Raw genomic sequence first — 20,537 nt, 5'->3', positions numbered from 1 at the left:
CATCATAGAGTAACAATGGATCAGAACCTGAAGAATATGCTTTAACTTCATTGATTTTAATTCTTTTGATTGAGAAATTAATAAACTAGGGAGAGAAGCAAGGCATGTTGTCCAAATCACAGTAAAGGGAAGAACTGGGAAGAAACTCAAATATCATCTAATCTTGAGATAAATATTATTCTCCTGCTTTGGAACAAAATCCCATTTTTTTTAGGTTGTCTCAGAATCCTCCAATTGTCCTCATTTTATATATTTTTAACTTCTCTCTTTGCATTAAAAAGCATTGTTTCTATACGTTAATTAGCTTTTTCCTTTTTTCCTACACATCTGCTTTGTTTCTGCCTGTCTTCCCACCAACTGAAAAGAGTTTACTTATGGGGTCAGTTTAATCCATCACCACAGTGACCATTTCTGTTCCTCCAATGTTTCTACAGTTTTTTACAGGTATTTTTTCTTAGTTTCTTATTAAGCCATGTCCTGACAGAACAACTTTCCATCTTTTCATTATCCGTGATCAAACTTCTCACTTCCTTTGAATCCCCAAAAGCATATGGTATCATATGTAGGTTTATAAGAAGTGTAAAATAAAGAAATTTCCTTGAATAAAAGATCAGATACACAGAATAGTCATTAAATGCTGATGTTCTAAAGTTCTCAATATTCTCTTCCACAATTAGGACAGGATTGTGTCTCATTAAAAAAAATATAAATTTTGGTAGACAGACAACTTAAGCTTAGAATGAGAAGTGGACTAAAATAAAAATTTCTTCCCAGACTTAAAGCTTAATAATTTTAATATGGTCATTTTTTTACCATTGAAAGGTAAATCTTTTTTCTTGTATATTATATTATGACAGATATTTTGTATGTAAAGAAAGGTTGTTACTTGTCCAAAATTATACAGCTAATAAGTTTTAAAGTCAAAACTGAAGCGAAAATTCAAACATCAAATCCTTTAACCCATATGGCTCCCTATGTTAGATATATTATCATATTTATTAAAATAATGTTTACTACAACTTCTGCCACTATTATTACTATTACTATTTGGAAGCGGCCGTATAAGCAAAGCTTCACTGGCTTCATAGTTAATCCACTCCTGTAAAGTAAGTTTTATTAGCAGCATTAATATGCCATACTAAATAAATGAAAGAAATCAGTTTTATTTATAATATATAGAAATGGTATTTTTTCCACAGCATCTCAGTCACATTCACTTTTACCTTGAATTCTGCTATAGCATGAGAGATTAGATGGCTTTGAGATATTAAATTTAGCAACATAATAAGACGTAGATAAACACAACATTCATTTAAAGTGGTTAGGTGAATCTTGGAACCAAAGTCACTTTAAAATAACTTAGGCAGTGGAAAGTAAATGCAGCAATTAGAGAACTAATGTTAGCATGAAATTGTCCAAGCTGGAATCCAGACTCATTAGGAGAAAAGCAGCAGAAGTCTCCAGAAGGAGAAATACTGAAAATCTGCATCTTGGTCACATATACTTCTATCACTGCACACTTCACATTGAATTACATTCACCCTATGAGTGTATTTCCTCCACCAGCTCGTGAGCTATTTATACCCTTTTATATTCTTACTTTGTACTGCCACTGTCCACAGTAAACCATTTATGTGAGTAAATTAATGTTGAAATTGCTTTAAATGTGAAAGAAATTACTTTTCATCAATTTACTCATTGTGGCAAGTACTAACAAGACATTAAAGAATGAGAAACAAACAGCCATATAGTTTTAAAGCAGTTAATATGTATCATTTTTATAAAATCAATTCTGGATCATTTAAATCTCAAGTAACTACTCCTTACTAGGATTACTGTTATTTGAAAATATTAAAGAATTGAGTGTAAGTTTTAGGAAAGTAGATACATAAAGAAATTAAAATTTCAAAGATTGTAAATGACTTTTCATTGGGCTTCAACAATATGTTCTATACTATATTTTTTTTTGCAAATTGAAGCTATATACTTAGTATATAAAATACTTCAGATAAAATATAATCTTTTTAGTCACAGTCTTTTATTTTATTTCTACTATTCTTATTCAGCCATCTTTAAATATTCAGTGTTTAAAGAAAAAGAGAGTCTTAAAACTTGAATTCATTCTCCCCAACACATAAATTGCTTGTCATAATTTGACAATTAAAGCATCAGGAGAATGCATCTGTAAAAGTAATGTAATACCAAAATTCAGCAATATTTAAACTGCCTTCCACTCAATTGCACAGTGGTAATTTTATGTTTTATCATATTCAGTTCTGCTGAGGAATTTTTGGTGTATGTATTCATTCTAAAACAATTTCTATGACATTATTAAAATTAAGCACAGGTAAACTTTGGTTAAGATAAAATGAAGATTAAACACTATTACAATCTCAAATGTGTTCTCTATTAACCTCCTTTAATATTGTAACAGAAAAACTAGAATTTATATACAAGTTGACATTTGAATTTTAAAACACAGAAGAGTAGTGCATATTTCTAGAGACCTATTCTACGCCTTATTATCAAATGCTCTAAAATCATTACTACCTTTAAAAAGCTCATGATTTAAATTTTACCCAAAATTTGTCAAACAAAGGAATATACTCTCAACTACATTTCTTGTTGAGTTTCTATTTGATTTAGTGCTTCCATTAAACATGTATTACTAGGAAGAAAAGAAAATCTGCCAGTCTGGGAAGAATCAAAAAGTATTAAAAAGGCAAATGGATGTTCCATATATACCCTGGAATAAAATCACTTAAATCCTTTTTTTCTACTTAATTATAATCCTCTAAAAGGTTCCCAAGTTTCCTAATTAAAACTGTCAAAAAAAAAAAAAAAAACCCTTCTGTCATTTGATGTAGTTGTTGAGTGCATACCAAGTTCATTGTGAAAAAGTTCACATCTAGCAGTTAACTTCTATAGTTGCTGGTTAAGAGAATGTGGGTATAGCAGTTTCCTTTGAGTTAATATAATTGGATCTTAAATTTCTAACCTTAAAAGACAATGTTTTACAGATAATCAATGGCAATAAAGAAATTACATATACTTATATCCTAATGTAAGAATTTGATTTGAATAGATAGAAAAATAATCAAGGTGTCCACAGTATAAAATAAAGTATAAGCTATAAAAAGCTCTCATCTTGAAATTTAAGAGATGTGGATTCTAAGTCCATCTTTTGCACCACTTGCAATGTTGAACCACCTTTATATACCCTTGTTTATCAGTGAATAAACTTTGTTTATGATGAATAAGTAAAAATAGGAGCTCTGTATGGCCCTTTCCAATATTAAATTGTATTGTTCTGTCACTTTTTCTAAGTGCCCCTCAATTTATCATCATAAATCATGAGATTTGTGCTGAATTTGAACGATACGGTTATTTTATCATGAACTCTCATTCACCAGGTCATACATTAGAATAACAGCATCATAAAAGGAAGAAGAGAGTATTAAATGGAATTATGCAGCTTAGAGCTTCAATTATCTTATCGATGCTATAACTTTTGAAATTCTTATCATTGAAAATACTCAAAATTAGAAAAGAAAGTGGTCACTAACAACTTGTTTTAATAGTTTTTGCTACATGGGAGATGATACTAAGCTAGTCTATATCTTTTAGAAAAGACTATGAAGAGGAAGGTTTTAAAATAACAAAATAATGCAAAACACAATACCTAACAGATTAAACATGAGACTTCACAATGATTTCAGATATATTTGGGGTCACTCAATCTGTTCCAGTGCCCAGGAAATCCTATCATATTTAATGATCATGAAGCTGACAATTAAATAAAAATTTATTTTTAGAAAACAAGAATTCTTTTAAAAATTCCTACCATCACTTACCTGTAACTTCCAATAACATTAATTTTAATAATCAGGGATTTTGTCTGGTTTAACAAATTTAAAGGCTGAAGAACAACAATATCTCAACAAATATTAAATAACTGAAAGTAAGTTCTTGCATGTAACTGAAATGGGAGAACCTAGGTAAATTAAAATAGTTGTTCTAAATTATTTGAATATTTTCTTTATATTTTATTTAAATTCAGAAAAAATCTTTAATACATTTAACATAAAATTAATTATTTAAGAAAATAAAGATAAAACTTTATATACTTTAAATTTCTCACAAAATCAACATCCCATTTCTCTACTATTTATATGATAAATATAAACTCCTGCCAGTAGTGAAATATTTGTAAAAATACATTAATAAACCTGGTTGCAGCTCCAGATACATTATTACTATCATTATAACATCCCTCGATGAGAACATCCCAGTATTTTTAGCCTAATAATGAATACTTCTGCCAATACTATGACTATAAAAGGAAAATAATTTCAATAGGTTTTTTATCACCTATATAATCAGCAACATTTCCCTTCCTAAACTCCATATGCTACATTTACTACTGGATAGTTACGGAAGATGAGATCTTCTCCTTTCTGAGTTGTTAGCGGCTATAAGAATGATATAAAGTACATCCCTACTCCCTTCATAAAATGTTTAAATATATAATTATACTTTTCCAGTCAATGGTTACCAAAGAGGATTTTTGATCATTCATATAAATGAAATATTCCTTGCCTAAAATGCAGTTGCTTATCTGGATACTGTGCAGTTTAGTCACTTTACCTTTAGTTGGCTCCATATTTTCTAGTAAAGATACTAACTATAACAATATGTTTAGTAGAAAACTCATAAAATGTATTGGATCCTTGGTTTTTATCATGATCTCCATTCTATGCAAACTGAGTGTGAGAAATATTTTGAAACATGACCGGCATAAGAGAAAATATGGGAATCCTGTCAGATCTGTTATGACAAGGTCATTTGTGAAAGAAAATATATAAAAAGTGGTAGCCATTGGGCAATAAGTTATTTAGGTCATTATGAGTTTTTATGAACCAATTAGAAAAAAAAGAAAAAACAACCAACCTTACACCTGTTGTTGTAATGAAAATTTTTTTGAAACTTTTAAAAATGGCAGTGATCACAAGAAATTCTAGCTTAAGAAACACATGGGAAATGAATATGACTGTAATTTCTAAAGATTCTCATGAATGATAGCTCTCACGCTATTTTATATTAGATTACAAATGGTAGATCCATTTTTTATACTTCCATAAAACAGACAACTTGATTTATTTTTCATAATTACTTTGTGGCCTCTCTGAAAAGTTCCCGCTCCCTGTTCTGCAGAAAAGAGAAACTACCATACTTTGAATAGCTTTGTAACTCTTATGAGCTTATGTTTAAGGAGGCTATAATGTCAAAAATATAATATGCAGTACTCTGCAATATAAAACTAAAGCCTGTGTTTTAAGTTATAGAGATTCATAGGCATAAAATTATCTACAATTAGCTTATGCAAATATTTATAGTAGATTAAAAAATAACTAAAGTTTTACAGTTTTATGGCAAGTTTTTAAGATTCAAATTTAATACTTCAAAATAATTATGATGAAAGAAATCAATTGTAAAACCAATTTTCTAAAAAAGTGAATATATATAACATTTCCATTTAGGAATTGCTTTTATATCCACTGTATAAAAACACTATATTTTGTGTCACTCATTTTAAATAAAATAATTAACTAGAAACTGTTTATGTGTCTGGAAAAAAATATAAACTAATAATATTCTATTCATTAGAATCCTTCTAACAATACACATCCAAATATACAAAAATCATAAAACAGGATTACTTAGTTGAATAGGTAGGGAGATGGAACATAGTTCATAATAGTTTTTAATCTTAAATCTTAACCATTAGGAGTTTTATATACTTCATTACTTTTTAAAATGTACCAGCCTCTAATGTGAAGTTATTGATCACAAATGCTCAGAAAATAGACCTCCGCAGTGATTCTACTGCTTTGAGCTTCCGACCAGTGTCTTTCCTGCTATAAAGTGTTAAGAAGTTCATGTAACATATTAGCACAGCCTTACGACTCTGTTCTTATGTCTTGTCCGGAACACATGGTTGTCTTACTTTATGCGTGGATTTTCAGAAAGAAGATCTAGATGAATAACATCAACTCTTGAAGTCACAATCTCAAGAGAACAGACTACATGAATGTATGAGTTTATTTAAAGCAGAAGAAATAAATTTCCAACAACTTAGTAAAATTTTTAAAACATATTTTAAAAAGAAAGTTCAAAGACAATGGGTAATCAAGATATGTGAGAAAGAATGGATTCAGCAAATTACAAAATTTTAAATATCTGAGTCTCATAAAATTCTGGATTAGATTTTCACCAATGAAGGAGATACTAAACTCTACGATAACTTTGCTTTAGCCAATCAAACTTTCTACCGTCAAATCATCTTCACGGGATTACAGCCATCTAGAGAAGTGTTCATCTTTTTACTTTTTATCTTCACAAAATATACCTTTATTTTGTCTAGAAGCAAGACAAATTCCAGAATGCCCTGGCCAGCCTCTGCAGTGCCCTCTGCCCTTTACTGACACCCTCTCGTCCTAATTGCTAAGTCAGCTTTGACAGACAATCACCTTCCTGCCTCTACCCTGCAAGTGGTCAAGATTTTCCAAACTGTGAAGTAAGAGACAGCTAAAGAAATACATATTAGCCAAACCTGGTACGTTTCTAACAGATAGTTTTACTTAATCAGACACATAACATTGAAGTAAATTTTCACTAGAAATTAATTCTAGTGATTCATCTTACATAAACATATTCTATGTATACATTCATGATCTGATTTCAGTTTGGCTCCCTAACTAAGAATTGTTTCAGACCACCTAATAGCTGAAGTACTACTGTTCACCTTGGCAAACATTCAGGTATTTCATCTATTCATTTAAAAATTCCACAACGGTGGCTTTTCTGATGTATTTCTAAAAGCAACCTGGTGTACACGTGCCTCACAACTTATACACAAAGCCTGGCATTTAGTTAATCTAGGGAGTTATATTTTATCTAACTTTTAAGAATCTAACTTTCTGTTTAGTTGTCTATGGAATCAGGAAAATTAAAATTAGCAGTTTTTCTCTTCCTTTCTCAATTTTCAGAAGTTTTAAATAATTGAAAGGATACACCAAATCTTAAGCAAAAACACTGCCACTTGTACTAACCATTTCACTGACTTTCTATTTTCAGATAGGCTTTAATATTATTTCCACACACCCCAGCTAATTATTTTTCAAATTCTATTCTTTATATTGCATTTTCCTTTTTTGTAACTTCAACTCTGAACTTTTTGCTTTTTCTCCCTTTAATAGACTTAGGTGTTCTTTGTGTGTAATATCTTTAATTTGTTATCATTAGTTTTATATGACATAGTCTTAGTCATATCTCTTTATTCAAGTCAGAGCAAATTTATGTCTATTAAGTTTAAGACTCAGTATAATAGTCCCCATATAACTTGGAATAATTTGAGCATGAAATAGAAGAATATGCAAGCAACCATGAGAACTGGCCAAAATTGACTAACTGGCATTTTCAAAAACACTAATGACCTAATCATTTAAAAAAGATACTTAGAGTCACAATATTAATTATAATGAACTCCTTTAAGCTCCCTGTAATGGTCATAAGAACCTCTGTAGTTCTGCTGCAATTCAACAGTAATCGATGATATCTGCATTAATTTTTAAATTTGACTATTTGTCTATATTTTTTAAATGCTAGTATTCTAAGGAACGTCTGCTTCTTTCATCCTTATTTCCACAGTGCATACTAAGAATCAAAGTAGAAGTATTGAATCTCTAAATGATTTTCCCTTTTAAATTAAGAAACAAATGAATTAAATGTAGGTAAGGCATTGAACACACAACAGTTTAAAAGTTTTTTGCTTCTCACCTGCATTTCAATTACAACATGAAATTGTATTTTTCACAGGAAAAGTGTTCTAAGATTTACAAGTAATATAATTAAAATATTTAGTGGATTCTAGTTCTTTCACATACAGATCTAGTTGAAGCAACTCATCATTCAGGTAATCAGAGTAATTCTCAGCTTACAGTACATCAGGTTTATGTATGTGCAAAGTGATATTCTCTTCCATATATCTCCATCCAAAACTCAGTTAGGATGTCTGAACATCAGTTTTTAATCTATCACAATCCTATACAAGCTTTAGAATAAAGCTCAGCATAATCCAAGATATAGTTTTTCTCAGTATCACGAACTTTGTAGAACTCCACTTATAGAGCATCCCTGGTGAATTTTAACAAGTTATTGCCATGCCAGATGCCTAGTTATTTAGTCTCAGAAACTCAGTGCTCAACCATAAGACGTACATTCTATACCTGAGAACAACATTCTGTTTTCCGAACATTTGGTTGCTTTTGTGGAAACATCCTCACTTTATCTTGGCATTAATCGCCTTACCATTTACGTGTAGGAATCGTTTACTCTTATTTTGGGTGGCATTCGGAGATAGGCGACTAGCTTATATTTACTCTTGTTTCAACTTTTTGCCATCAAATCCCAGCAGAAAATAATAGCATGTTTTCTTTCTGTCTGTCTTTAAGAAAAGCTTCATCTCACAGTTTTTACGTTCTGGCAACACGGCAAGAAAGGATGGCTTTGCAGAAGCGAGTGTGTGGAAAATCCTCAGTGGCTGGGAGATGAAGTGCACAATCACAGAACGCAGTCGCCGGCAAAGGAATGTCAGCCACTTACCCGTAAGATGCCAGACTCCGCCGTCCTCCCTGTGACTCTAATCCCCGTCTCGCATCCTCCTGCCGGTGGCGCAGCTCAGAGAGCGCGAGTCCTCGGGTCCTGAGCAGCCGGTGGCAGCGGCGAAGTCACTCAGGGAAGCCTCCGGCCCGCCCCGCCTGTGGCGGCAGCGGGGACCCAGGTACCGCGTCCTCCCCGCCCCAGCTTTAACGGCACTTTGGCTGCCGCCTCCTCGCGGTTCCGCTCCCCCACGCCGTGGCTGGTTATATCGGGAGGTAGGTGCGGCGCCTCCTCCGGCTGGTGTGTTTGGGGCTCGCGTGTTTTCCTCCAATGCGTCCGCGCGCCCCGCGCCCCGCGCCTGTGACTGGCTGTGTCCTCCCGGGGCGGCCCCTCGCCCCTCCCCGCGCGCCGCCCGCGCCCGGCGCCTCCCCGCCTCCCGCCGCAAAGGTTCATCCCGCACGTCCCCGGGCCGGACGAACGGCGCGCCTCCGCCCGAGTCACTGGCCACCCGGCATTCTCCCTCCCCGCCGAGGACGGGGGCTCGCCCCGCTTCCCCTAGCGTTTCCGCTCTGCAGCCCCTCCGATTTTAACGTTCATAGATTACAAAGCAAACGTGCTGGCGGGAGACGCACGGGAGATCCAGGCGAGTCCCTCCCTCCTCCGCTGCCCGGGTTCCCCTCCGACAGCCGCAGACACACCGACGCGTTCACCTGGGCCGGTTTCACCGCGGACTTTCGCACTTTGCAGGGTTGTCTCAAGTCCTGAATGGGAAGCACTTCTCTGTTGTTCCTGCGCTTGCGAGTCTCATCTAAGGACTATCGGGCTCTGCCTCATTTTATTTCTCTTTGATTTGGGGTGTGGAGTCAGTTCTAAAACAGCGAAGGAACGGTCTCAGACAGCAACCTTTTTTTTTTTTTTTTTCTGAATTTTTATATTACAATGGCTGTAATTGGAAAAATAACACAGGTGGTAAATCCACAGTGTGGCAGCTTCAGTGCCATTGTTCTGCCAGTCCTCCTACTTTTTTTTTTTTCCTCTCAGTCTTTGAGTCGTTTTCCAATTTCCGCGATTGGTCTGATGGTAATTGGGTATTTGTTAAATAAATTATATAACATTTCCTTTGCCATATATTTCCATAGAGAATGTGGTTTGCACCTGTATTTAATGGAGAGGAAATCCCACGTACTGTTTTATACTTCTGTGTCTGCATGAGAAACTGCATGGGAGTCTGGGGTCGCACCCGTGTCCGCTGGTGTCCGTTTTTCATGTGTGTTTGAGAGCAGCCTGACCCTGGACTGACGCTGATTCCTCTGCTCACTGCATCCCCTGATGGGGTCTGACTGGTCTAATTGGCAAGGCGAGTACAGTGCCATGCAGCCTGTAGCTGGAAGCCGTCTACCACCAGCTCTGTGTTCCTTCTCTTGCAGTTTTTCTGGTAATTAAAATTAGTCTTTTCCTGTTTCTTGGCTGCTTCGCACTCATCCAATGATGTTGTACAAACACCCAGTCTCTGCTTTTAATCGCTACCCTCAGGAACTAGGCTGATTGCTTGTTCTGTAGCAAAGACAGATTTGTGTGCATCGAATGCTTCTCCACCCTTCCATTCTTTTTATTTTCGTGTCCCTGCTTTCCAGTAATTAGGTTATCTGCTTTATGTGTTAACTGAGGGATTGCGTGGAGATTCCCCTTCTGTGGCTTTTTCTCTACCCCACCGGCTCTCCTCCTCTTCCAGGCTGTGGTTCACAGAGAGAACTACAAGGACTTTTATAACCACATTAAATACATCACAAAATAAATTCAAAGTGGAGGAGCTTTAAAGCATTCTTTTTATTGTGCAATGAGGTTTTTGCCTTTAAAAGTGTATAACTGAGCACATGCAGCCTTAAAGAGGGGTCAGGAGTGTAGAAAGCTTTCTAAAAGTTGTCTTCCCTTCTTAGAACACCATTCTATATTACCTATGATCCGATAATATGGGCATTTTGGGTCATCATATCACATCATTTCTTTCAACTAGCTCTGCTCTAGAAAGGATGTACGTTGGCTTATAGAAATTTATTCAATTTAAAAAAATGAATAAAAAATGTAGGTCAGTGAGATCAAGGAAAAGGGTAAAGTGATAGGAGGAGACATCAAATGAAGCCAGAAATGAGGTTTACAGAGAAAACTACATTGATGTACTTGTTACAAATAGTGCTAGGACTACCATTAAGGTTGTTAGCCGCTGTCAGTCACGTGATTCATAGTGCCCTCCTACCATTAACATGAGCAAGAAAATTTACCTTTCACATGATATAAATGGACTAAATATTTCTCCTTTCTTAAGCAAAGAACTAAATAAAAATGTCTGATATTTTTACTTTTTATAAAGAGAGCAATATTATCACAAGAATAGGGTGTGAATACATTTTTGAAACAAGTAGATAATGTAATAGCACTTTACCTTGCAAAGTTATCTGATAATTTAGAAAGAGAGAAAGGAAATGTTGAATCTGTTTAATTAAAAATAGTAAGATCTGTTTCTGTCAGTTCAAATTTAAAATGTTGACTTCAGTCAATTTTCGGGGGTGACTAAGTTACCTAGCTACACTTTATTCAGGACCTAGAAAGAGTGGTTATATTTTTTCTCATTTGTTTTATGACTTTTAATGTTCTTATTTGTAATAATACACAATTATATATTCCCTATTAATATTTATATATGTAACAGGCAAATTGTTATTCCATGTGACTCACCTTTCTCTAGAATTTTGCTATTATGTTGTTAATTTGTGTGCTGTATAATTTTACAATTTTGTGCTTGGAAAGTGAGGGCTCTATAGTTCAGGCACAGTTCTGTATCCTTTTATATCTGCAGTGTTCAGGTTAAAGCAAGTCAATGTCTGGAATTAGAGAAACAACAGTGCTTAAAATAAGAAACAAACAAAACTCCTTGCTAGAGTTCTACCAAAAAGAAACTAACTTACGTTTTCCAAGTACGCACCAAATCTTTTCACATATCATGACCAAGATTTTCTACCACTGACATGTGAAAATCGGATTTTAAGTGATACTTGTTTAGATGCAAGATTTGTCTTTAAAAGATATAAAAGTATGAATGCCCCATTATTAAATTCCAATGTTGTTTACTTAATAAAATGGCATTATTAAAAGATCACTGTTTTTTTTCTCTATTTGATGTTATGACTTTTTTAATTAACCAGCTCATCCTGTACCCTAATAAAATATCATTTGGCCATTAAGTGAATTCTAACATTGTTTGTAAGTGGGTTAAGTGGTTCAGTAGGTCACTTTCTCTATGCTATGGTTATGACACCTCAACCTAAGCTATCATGTGCTGATCTGATCTTGTTGTGTAGCCATCTTTGTGTAAATGTCTTAATCTCTTTATCTCATTGTCCCCAATGGGCAAGCAAGCAGATGCAGCACATCTGTAGCAGTTGAGCTGCCTCTAAGCTTCTGTCTTATTTGTGTTACAGATTTTTATTTAAGTCATGCCCTCCTTTCTCTTTCCCTTCAAATGACTCAGATAAGGTTCTAGGTTCTAGTTAACAGATTATAACTATTATCATGTCCCATCAAATCGCAGCATAAATGTAGGGAAACAGAGCAACGGTGAATTCATGTCTAGATCAGTCATCTTTCTTGGATCACCTGCCTTGCCTACTAGAGCTTCCTTTAGCATTTGCATTTCCTGTTTTGATGTTTTAATCCTCTATGTTATGTTACCAAGAATGCTGAGAGTGTAAGTACTAAGATAAAAACCGAGGAAATCAAACTCCTGCATTTTCAAACCAGTGTTCCCTATAAGTACAAAGTAACACGTGAAGAAGCAAAAGTAAACTTTTACTTGAACTGGACAAAATATGATGATTTTAATTATATTTTGAGTTTCTTAGTAGATGAGTCTTAGAACTCATATCGCAGCTGTTTTGTGAAAGCAGAGGTAAACATATCTTAATCAGACTTGGAAAATATACCAACTTAATTAATTTCACAGCTGCTTCAGTAAACAACACTAAAGAACAGTCTACTTTGTGGACGTCTTGATCACATCGGCAGCCAAAACTATGAAGAAGTATGAGAGAGGAGCTCTAATTCAACTGTGGTGGTCAAGCTTTTGGTGGTCATAGTGCCAACTCTTACTTGTAGAAGCTGCAAACATCTAACCTCCCCTAGGTGGGATTCATGCTCACCCTTTGTGACATTTTGGTCCAACCAAAACTTCCTTTTTTAAGCAAGAACAATAAACATTGGCAGTTAATTACGATTTTAGAAAATAGAAGTAAAGGTTGAAATCCTACCAATTTCAAAGTAAAGTTTACTTAGTGGTTTTCATCCAGTAGATTCCTTTAGATACGCATTTCTACATTTTTTTCTTGGATATATTTTCAGTCTCAGGATTTCTATAATCTATTACCTTTCTAACATCTATTACCTTTATAGATGTCTAATTTCTCTTTTATGTAGCATTCTCACACCAAGATCTTCTGATATAAAGTTATTTCCACAAAGAAACAAAACCTAAGAGTCATTTTGCTCATGACCAGCTATTTCTCTGTGTTGTTGCTGTTCACATACCATTCTTCTCAACACGGGATGAAAATATCTAATAGTTTCTTAGAATTAGTCTCATCTTCTCTTTGTGGTTTGAAAGAATGGCCATATGTGTGTTGGCTCTTGATCTTTCCCCATCTCTTCCCTGTCTCCCAAGTCTGTCAGGTACGTTAATTTGACCTGTCTTTGACATTTGGACCTACATCAAAATAATCATCCTTCAAAAATATTGCTATCAAATACTGTTCCCACCTTTGTATATTAGCCATTCCTGATCTCATCTACAATATTTCCAAAATGTACTTAGAATCCGGGTTAAAACATTTTGTGTAGAACTAGACTGTATGCCTTCTGTGGACCAGGAACTAAATTCTTCCACCCCTCATTTTGATATACTTTGTGTTTAATTTTTTCCTGGCTGAGCAGTGTATATAGAGGATGTCTCATTTGTTTGTCTGAGACTAACTCCCAGAGACTGCATTTTAAATAAGAAGCGGAACATTTTCACCACCTATTTTTTCTTTTTTGTTCACCAATAAGCCTGTAGTTACCCAGGGCTACCACTAGATGGCACTCCTGCTCTAATTAGCAATGCCATTTACGTTCTGACCTAAGGACGTTCTGATTTTTTAGGGAACTGAGGGGAACCCCAAATTAGCAGTTGACGCGGTATCTAATAAATTCATTGGCAAACTGCAAGATGTCAGAATGTTTCAAAGGTGCTCTTACACTCAGTGGCAAAACAAGAGCTATTAACATTTGTTGAGGGCAAAGTATACACTAGGCAATAAAGTGGGCTTGCTTTGGGCAAACTGTTTAATTCTATATTAATGATCTAGTGAAACACAAACCTGAGTAGAGTGCTTCCACTATAATGTTCTTAACTTGCTCGCTAAACAAATCCCCATTTTAATTTGAATAAAACAATTAGAACGCCAGGAAACAAGCTGTTTGTATCATATCAGATTAACATACCTTGCGTATGAAGAATCCAATTAATGGGGAATAGTTTTAGTACAAGTGCAATCCAAGGTAAAATACCAGATTAAATTTAACTGACAGTTTGTGGCATTTTCACATACTCACCGAGATGTATGGTTCATTCAAGTGACATTTATTAGGAATCTACTACTTTAAGAACTGCACAGAGATGAATAAATTTACATCTGAGATTTTGATAAAATTTTTGTATACAAATGTATAATCTCACATTCTAGTGTTTTACCTGAATATCTTATTCAACTTGCTAATTGGCATACAACATCCTGCAATTTTGAAGGAAAATACACTGTTTTAACACATGCTGGGTTTTTTTTTTTCAAACAGACTGCGTTTTGGTATATTCAAGTTATTTGCCATAATTCTTATTTATAACTAGTTTTGTGTGTTTATTAAGAAAGTCTTTTCCCTGTTACCGTATCAGGTTCAGCCTGGCACCTGGAAATGCAGCTGTGTTGTTTATACCTGAACTACCATCCACCACCACTTATGGTAGTGATGAAGGGGTCAGGGCTCAGCTGGCACTTGTTATAATGACGCAGGAGGCTCCTTCTTGAAGAGCTACATTGGCTCTGCTTGCTGACAATGGTAAAAACTTGCTGTGTGTCTGTGAAATCTCAAGATATAATTTATAAGCTATGTGAGTACAGACACAACACCAATATTTTATGCTTAAATAGCACCTTTCTTGTAAGGAGCCCAAGCCCACTTAATATGGCAACAAATATTAATCAATGTATTATAGCTATGTGACACCTCTTTTATATACCTCTTATTATTTCTGTTACACAAACTTTATATGAAAGAAAAAATCATAGACTGTGAACCTACTTTCAATATAATTGGTGACAAGCTGCTCCTGGTGTGATGAAAATAAATTACTTCAGGTGCCAAAGTACAATATAATGCAATTTTATTATCAAACGTTAATTGATTATTAATTATCAGCTCGCAAAGGGCTGACAGTCTTCTTGTAGTGAAGAGAAAGGAGGCTAGGTTGGACAGTCCCAAAGAAAGGCACAAGGCTGAGCAAGGTGGCATCATGTCGGCTCAGGTGTTTGTGTTAAATGATGCTTGCTAATGAGGTAGCAAGATACTGATAAGAATTCTGAGCAGAAGAAATCATACCAGAACCCACTGGAAGCCAATATGAGACCAGAAAGACATGGCAATGCTTGCTGAAAAACGACAGCAGTGGGTGTTCTGTATGCACGGCGAGCTTAGAATAATGCCACCAACAATGACAAGGCCGGAAAGGTATGAAGTATGGTCATTTTCCAGTGGAAATCTGCACAATTAACGTGTAACGAGATATTTGTATTAATGAAAACTATGTTTGACCAAGAGAAGTTTAAAAACAGTAATAGAGCAGTCACTGAAACCAAAGCTTTTGGATATTACAAGAATAATGGAAAAAAATCAGTTTTCTAGCCAGACAGTTTTTTTTCTTTTTAAACTGGGTGATAGTTACACTAAAAGCACAGACTTCAGCACTGTGCAATATATCCATGTAACAAAACTGCACTGTACCCCCAAGTCTATTTTTAAAAAAATAAAATAAGGGCAAAAAGCACCTGATTTCCAGACTCATGGACAAATCCCTGGGAGGAATAGACTTTATAGGCCGTTTCCACTCCAGGCCGTCATCCCTTATTCCAGGTCTCCTTTGCCTGTAAGCTATCGCTTGTGCATGTTCTTCTTGGCAAAGCAGGCCACAACTGTGCCAGCCCTCTAAAGTGAGACAGCTGCAGCTGTCCCTCTCATCTTCTCCTCGACATCCAAAATAGAATTGCAGACCTTTCCCCCAACCTTTCCGTTCCTTTCTCTCTATTCTCATATGACCTGAATAAGAGTTCCAACTACTAAGATTTTCTTAGACTACAATTGATCCTTGACCAACACGGGTTTGAACTGCATGGATACATTTATACGTGGGTTTTCTTCCACCTCTGTCAGCCCTCAGAAAACCCCTCCTCCTCCTCCCCCTCCTCCCATCTCCCCCCTCCCCCTTCCACTTCCCCTCCCCTCCCCCTCCTCCTCCCCCTCCTCCTCCTCTTCCTCCTCCCCCTTCTCCTCCTCCTCCCCTCTCCCCCCTCCCTCCTCCTCTTCCCCTCCCCTCCCCCTCCTCCTCCTCCTCCTCCGAGGTCCTTTATTCTTTTTATCTTTTTTTTTTGTGAGAGGAAGTCTCACTCTGTTGCCCAGGCTGGAGGGCACTGACACAGTCTCTGCTCACTGCATTCTCTGGGTTCAAGAGATTCTCTTGCCTCAGCCTCCCAAGTAACTGGGACTACACACGCCTGTCACCAAGTCTGGCTAATTTTTTGTATTTTAGTAGAGATTGAATTTCAACATATTGGCCAGGTTGGTCTCGAATTCCTGACCTCAAGCAATTCACCCTCCTCTCCCTCCTCCCCTTCCTCCTCCTCCTCCTCTTCTTCCACTTCCTCCAACAGGGAGACAATGTCTTTTTTCTTTTCTTTTTTTTTTTTTTTTTGAGAGAGGGAGTCTCTGTCACCCAGGCTGGAGTGCAGTGATGCGATCTCTGCTCACCGCAACCTCTACCTCCCAGGTTCAAGCAATTTTCCTGCCTCAGCCTTCCAAGTGGCTAAGACTACGGGTGCCTGCCACCAAGCCTTGCTAATTTTTTGTATTTTAGTAGAGATGGGGTTTCAACATATTGGCCAGGCTAGTCTAGAACTCCTGACCTTAAGTGATCCATCCACCTCACCCTCCCAACATGCTGGGATTACAGGTGTGAGCCAACGTGCCCGATGTAGGAGACCTAGGATGAGTCTTTATGAGATGATCCACTTCCACTTAATGGAAAATAAATATGCCGGGAGCGGTGGCTCACGCCTGTAATCCCAGCACTTTGGGAGGCCGAGGTGGGTGGATCACGAGGTCAGGAGTTCAAGACCAGCCTGGCCAACACAGTGAAACCCTGTCTCTACTAAAAAAAAAAAAAAAAAAATTAGCCGGGCATGGTGACAGGTACCTGTAGTCCCAGCTACTCGGAAGGCTGAGGCAGGAGAATTGCTTGAACCCAGGAGTCGAAGGTTGCAGTGAACCGAGATCGCACCACTGCACTCCAGCTGGGTGACCGAACAAGACTGTCTCAAATAAATAAATAAATAAATAAATATGTTTTATTTTCCTTATGGTTTTAACATTTTTTTCTAGTTTATTTCATTGTTAAGAATACCACATATAATACATATGACATATGAAACGTAAGTTAATCAATGCTTATGTTCTTGGTAAGTCAATAGTAGGCTATTAATAGTTAAGTTTTGGGGGAGTCAAATTCCAGATGTGAATTTTTGTGTGGGGTGCCTCTAACTCCCGCATTATTCAAGGGTCAATGATAATTGCTACTAATACAAAGCTTATCCTGATTTGTTCTCAATGGCAATAGTTACTTAATAAGAAAATACGTTTGTATGAAGCTATGGGAAGTACATTTCTTTTCAAAGTCTACATTGTTGGCTTTCATATTCTGATATGGAGCAAAACATGTTTGTGCTTCATACTTCGCTACCTCTTAACTGCAGATAACGCACACAAGTATAGATGAAAACACAGGAACCGTTATTAATAGTAAAGAAACGTGAATGTAACATGAGAGAACCAGGAGGTATTCTCTCTGACATCTCCGTTGGACACAGGTTCTTAGTGGAGGTACGGCCTTGCTTACCGACAGCAAAACTGAATCTAATAGAAATAGCCATGAACATTAAGCTCGTCTTTCACAACGTACCTACATTTGAGGTAGGATATTTGATTGTACATATTTAAGATGTATAACATGATGCTTTGAAATACATATATTTACATATGTGTATTATATGTCTATATGTATGTGTATATTATAGTTAAGAAAATTAGCCTATGCATCATCATGCTGTACATTCAATTTATTTATTATTTTATTATTAGGCATTCATCCTACGTAGCTGCAAGTTTGTACTTTTTGACCTACTTCCTCCCACTTCCAGCCACTCCCCACCCTGCCTCAGTAATGACTATTTTTTAGATGCCACAGATGAGATTATGCAGTATTTTTCCTTCTGTGTCTTGCTTATTTTAGTTAACATTATGTCCTCTTTTTTTCATTATAAACCAGTGTTAAGATTATTTCCTGTAAAATAAAGTTTCCAGATAAGTATCTATACTCTTATATAAAAGTGTAAAAGAAACAAAATAAAAACAGTTTACTGTTACATCTCTCAAAGCAATTTGAATTTGAACTAAAAGCCTTATTTATATTAAATTTACTTATTAATTAAGAGATTAAAAAGAGTAAAAAGAACCGTGTGTTCCAATTGTTGCTCAAATAGCACTTTACATAAGTAAATATTTATTCTATTTCTTATGTGAAGATTTATTTTTCTCATAATAAGTATTATTGAATGACTGTATATTTCAGGAAAGAGTTCTGAAATGAATTTTTATTGATAAAATTCTAACCTGAGTTTTTCTATGCCACTGCTACTTGGATAGGCACATTTTAATTTTTTTGCATGATAGATTAATTTGATAATTAATACAGATTATTTTAAATTCCACATCTTCTTTTAACAAACTTTTAAAGTTACTGAGTCCATGACAACAGTGTCACAAAGATGCACCATCTTTACTTTCAAGGAGTTCATAGTCCAGACATGTAAATGCAATATTCAATATCCTTTAACAGAGATACTCTCAGGATCTTGTGTAGGAACACATGATGAACACCTTGCTTCTCAACATGTACAAGGGGAGGAGCCCTTCATGGAGATAGTACATTTGAAGAATAGAAGAATTGGCTGGAGGCGACTAAAAATATCTATATCTGCATCTATCGATATTTGTACTCCACATCTTTTGATTATGCCAGCATCTATACCTATATTGATGTCGATAATTGTATTTATACCAACATCGATATACATGTCATATGCTAGGAGCACAGTGTATTACCTCAGGTTCATGTGTTTAGTAAATTTCAAATCAGTGAGTGTGGGTAGATGCTGTAGACTGATTGTGGAGAAGGGGGACAAAGAAGAATCACTCTGCAATACTTCTTTTCTTCTTAGAAAGTAGAACTACATGAACATGGTAAACAAAATAGGTATGAAATAGACTGTAACCTCACAGAGCTGAGCTTTCATTGGCTTATACAGACCAGTAAACAAGACGTCCAACACAGCCCATTGCGCTGTGTGGAACAAAAAGGTAATTCCACTTTCTTGAACATAGTGGGTTTAGCTGAGATGGGGACACATGTTTAAAGGATAGAAAATGAGTCCAGTTTGGGAGATAGTGACGTAGACTCAATTGTGTAACACTTAGGAAGCTGTACTGTATAATATTGAGTACCTGTAATTAAGGGTCAGAGATGCTGTTTTGAAAGTAATTTGGTAGAGTCGGTAGCTGATGTGAGGAAGAGATAAGATTTGCCTTTTCAGAATGATGTCAAGGCAAGAGGTTAGGGCCAAAAATGGAACTTGGAGAAGGCTACGTTTTTGAGTCATAGGAAATAAGAGCCCATAATGGACACTGAGAAGGCAACATCACGTACACAGGAGGAGAACCGCATAAAAGTTTGTCAAGGAAGCCAGGGCAGGAGACAATTCAAGAAGGAAGGCATGCACGAATGTGTCAAATTTAAATAAGTTAAAAAAGACAAGAAAGGAAAACTGATTTTTCACTTAGCAGTGAGGAATTTGGGAATACACACAGATATATTACAGCTATGAAGTGTTCCTCAAAACCTATGAATAAAATAAAAAGGTCATCAACGTTTTAATATATTTGTTTTAATAATAATATTTTTAAAAAGAGTGAAAAGAAATGTTCTACCTCGTGCAACTCTGTTTTTTCTGAGTTAAAATCAACAGTACTAGTAGCTTTGAATGGGTTCCTTTTCCCCACTGGAGAAAAATAAATTATAACCCATCTTATGACCTTTTTCTGTTGTTGGAAGGGAATTCAATTTCTAGCAACTAATTCATATATGAAGTATATATATAAATTTTGAATACACATGTATATATAACATCGTATTCATATATTTTAAGAATGATTTGTTCTTAAAACAACCACCACATGATAACACAGAGCTCTTACTACCCAATGAATACGATGTTGTACATTTGCCAATTCCCAATTGAGAGAATTTAGGCAGCTAGAATATTTAAGAAATACATCTAAGACACAGGGACATTTATTTTCATTTCAGATTTGATCCAAATAGAGATTTTTCTTGAATAAAATCCAATTAGGTTTACTCATACCTTATTATTATTTAATTTCATTATATAACATAGGTGAATGTAGCTAAC

General features: G+C 35.7%; 1 protein-coding gene across 1 annotated transcript in view; it reads right to left on the bottom strand.

The window, feature by feature from the left end:
* CNTN5 (contactin 5) overlaps nucleotides 1-8,965 on the bottom strand; it is a 1,383,122-nt gene extending 1,374,157 nt beyond the window's left edge. Inside the window, exon 1 of the mRNA XM_012454882.2 lies at nucleotides 8,665-8,965. The gene's annotated coding sequence lies outside the window, so the exon portion shown is untranslated. The remainder of the gene's footprint in view (nucleotides 1-8,664) is intronic.
* Between the last annotated feature and the right edge of the window lie 11,572 nt (nucleotides 8,966-20,537).

Source organism: Aotus nancymaae, unplaced genomic scaffold, assembly GCF_030222135.1.
Source record: "Aotus nancymaae isolate 86718 unplaced genomic scaffold, 86718_ANA_hifiasm-v0.15.2.pri h1tg000012l, whole genome shotgun sequence".
In the NCBI taxonomy this organism is placed as follows: domain Eukaryota; kingdom Metazoa; phylum Chordata; class Mammalia; order Primates; family Aotidae; genus Aotus; species Aotus nancymaae.
Note: the sequence above shows the minus strand (reverse complement) of the source record. Positions and strands in the feature narration are given on the sequence as shown.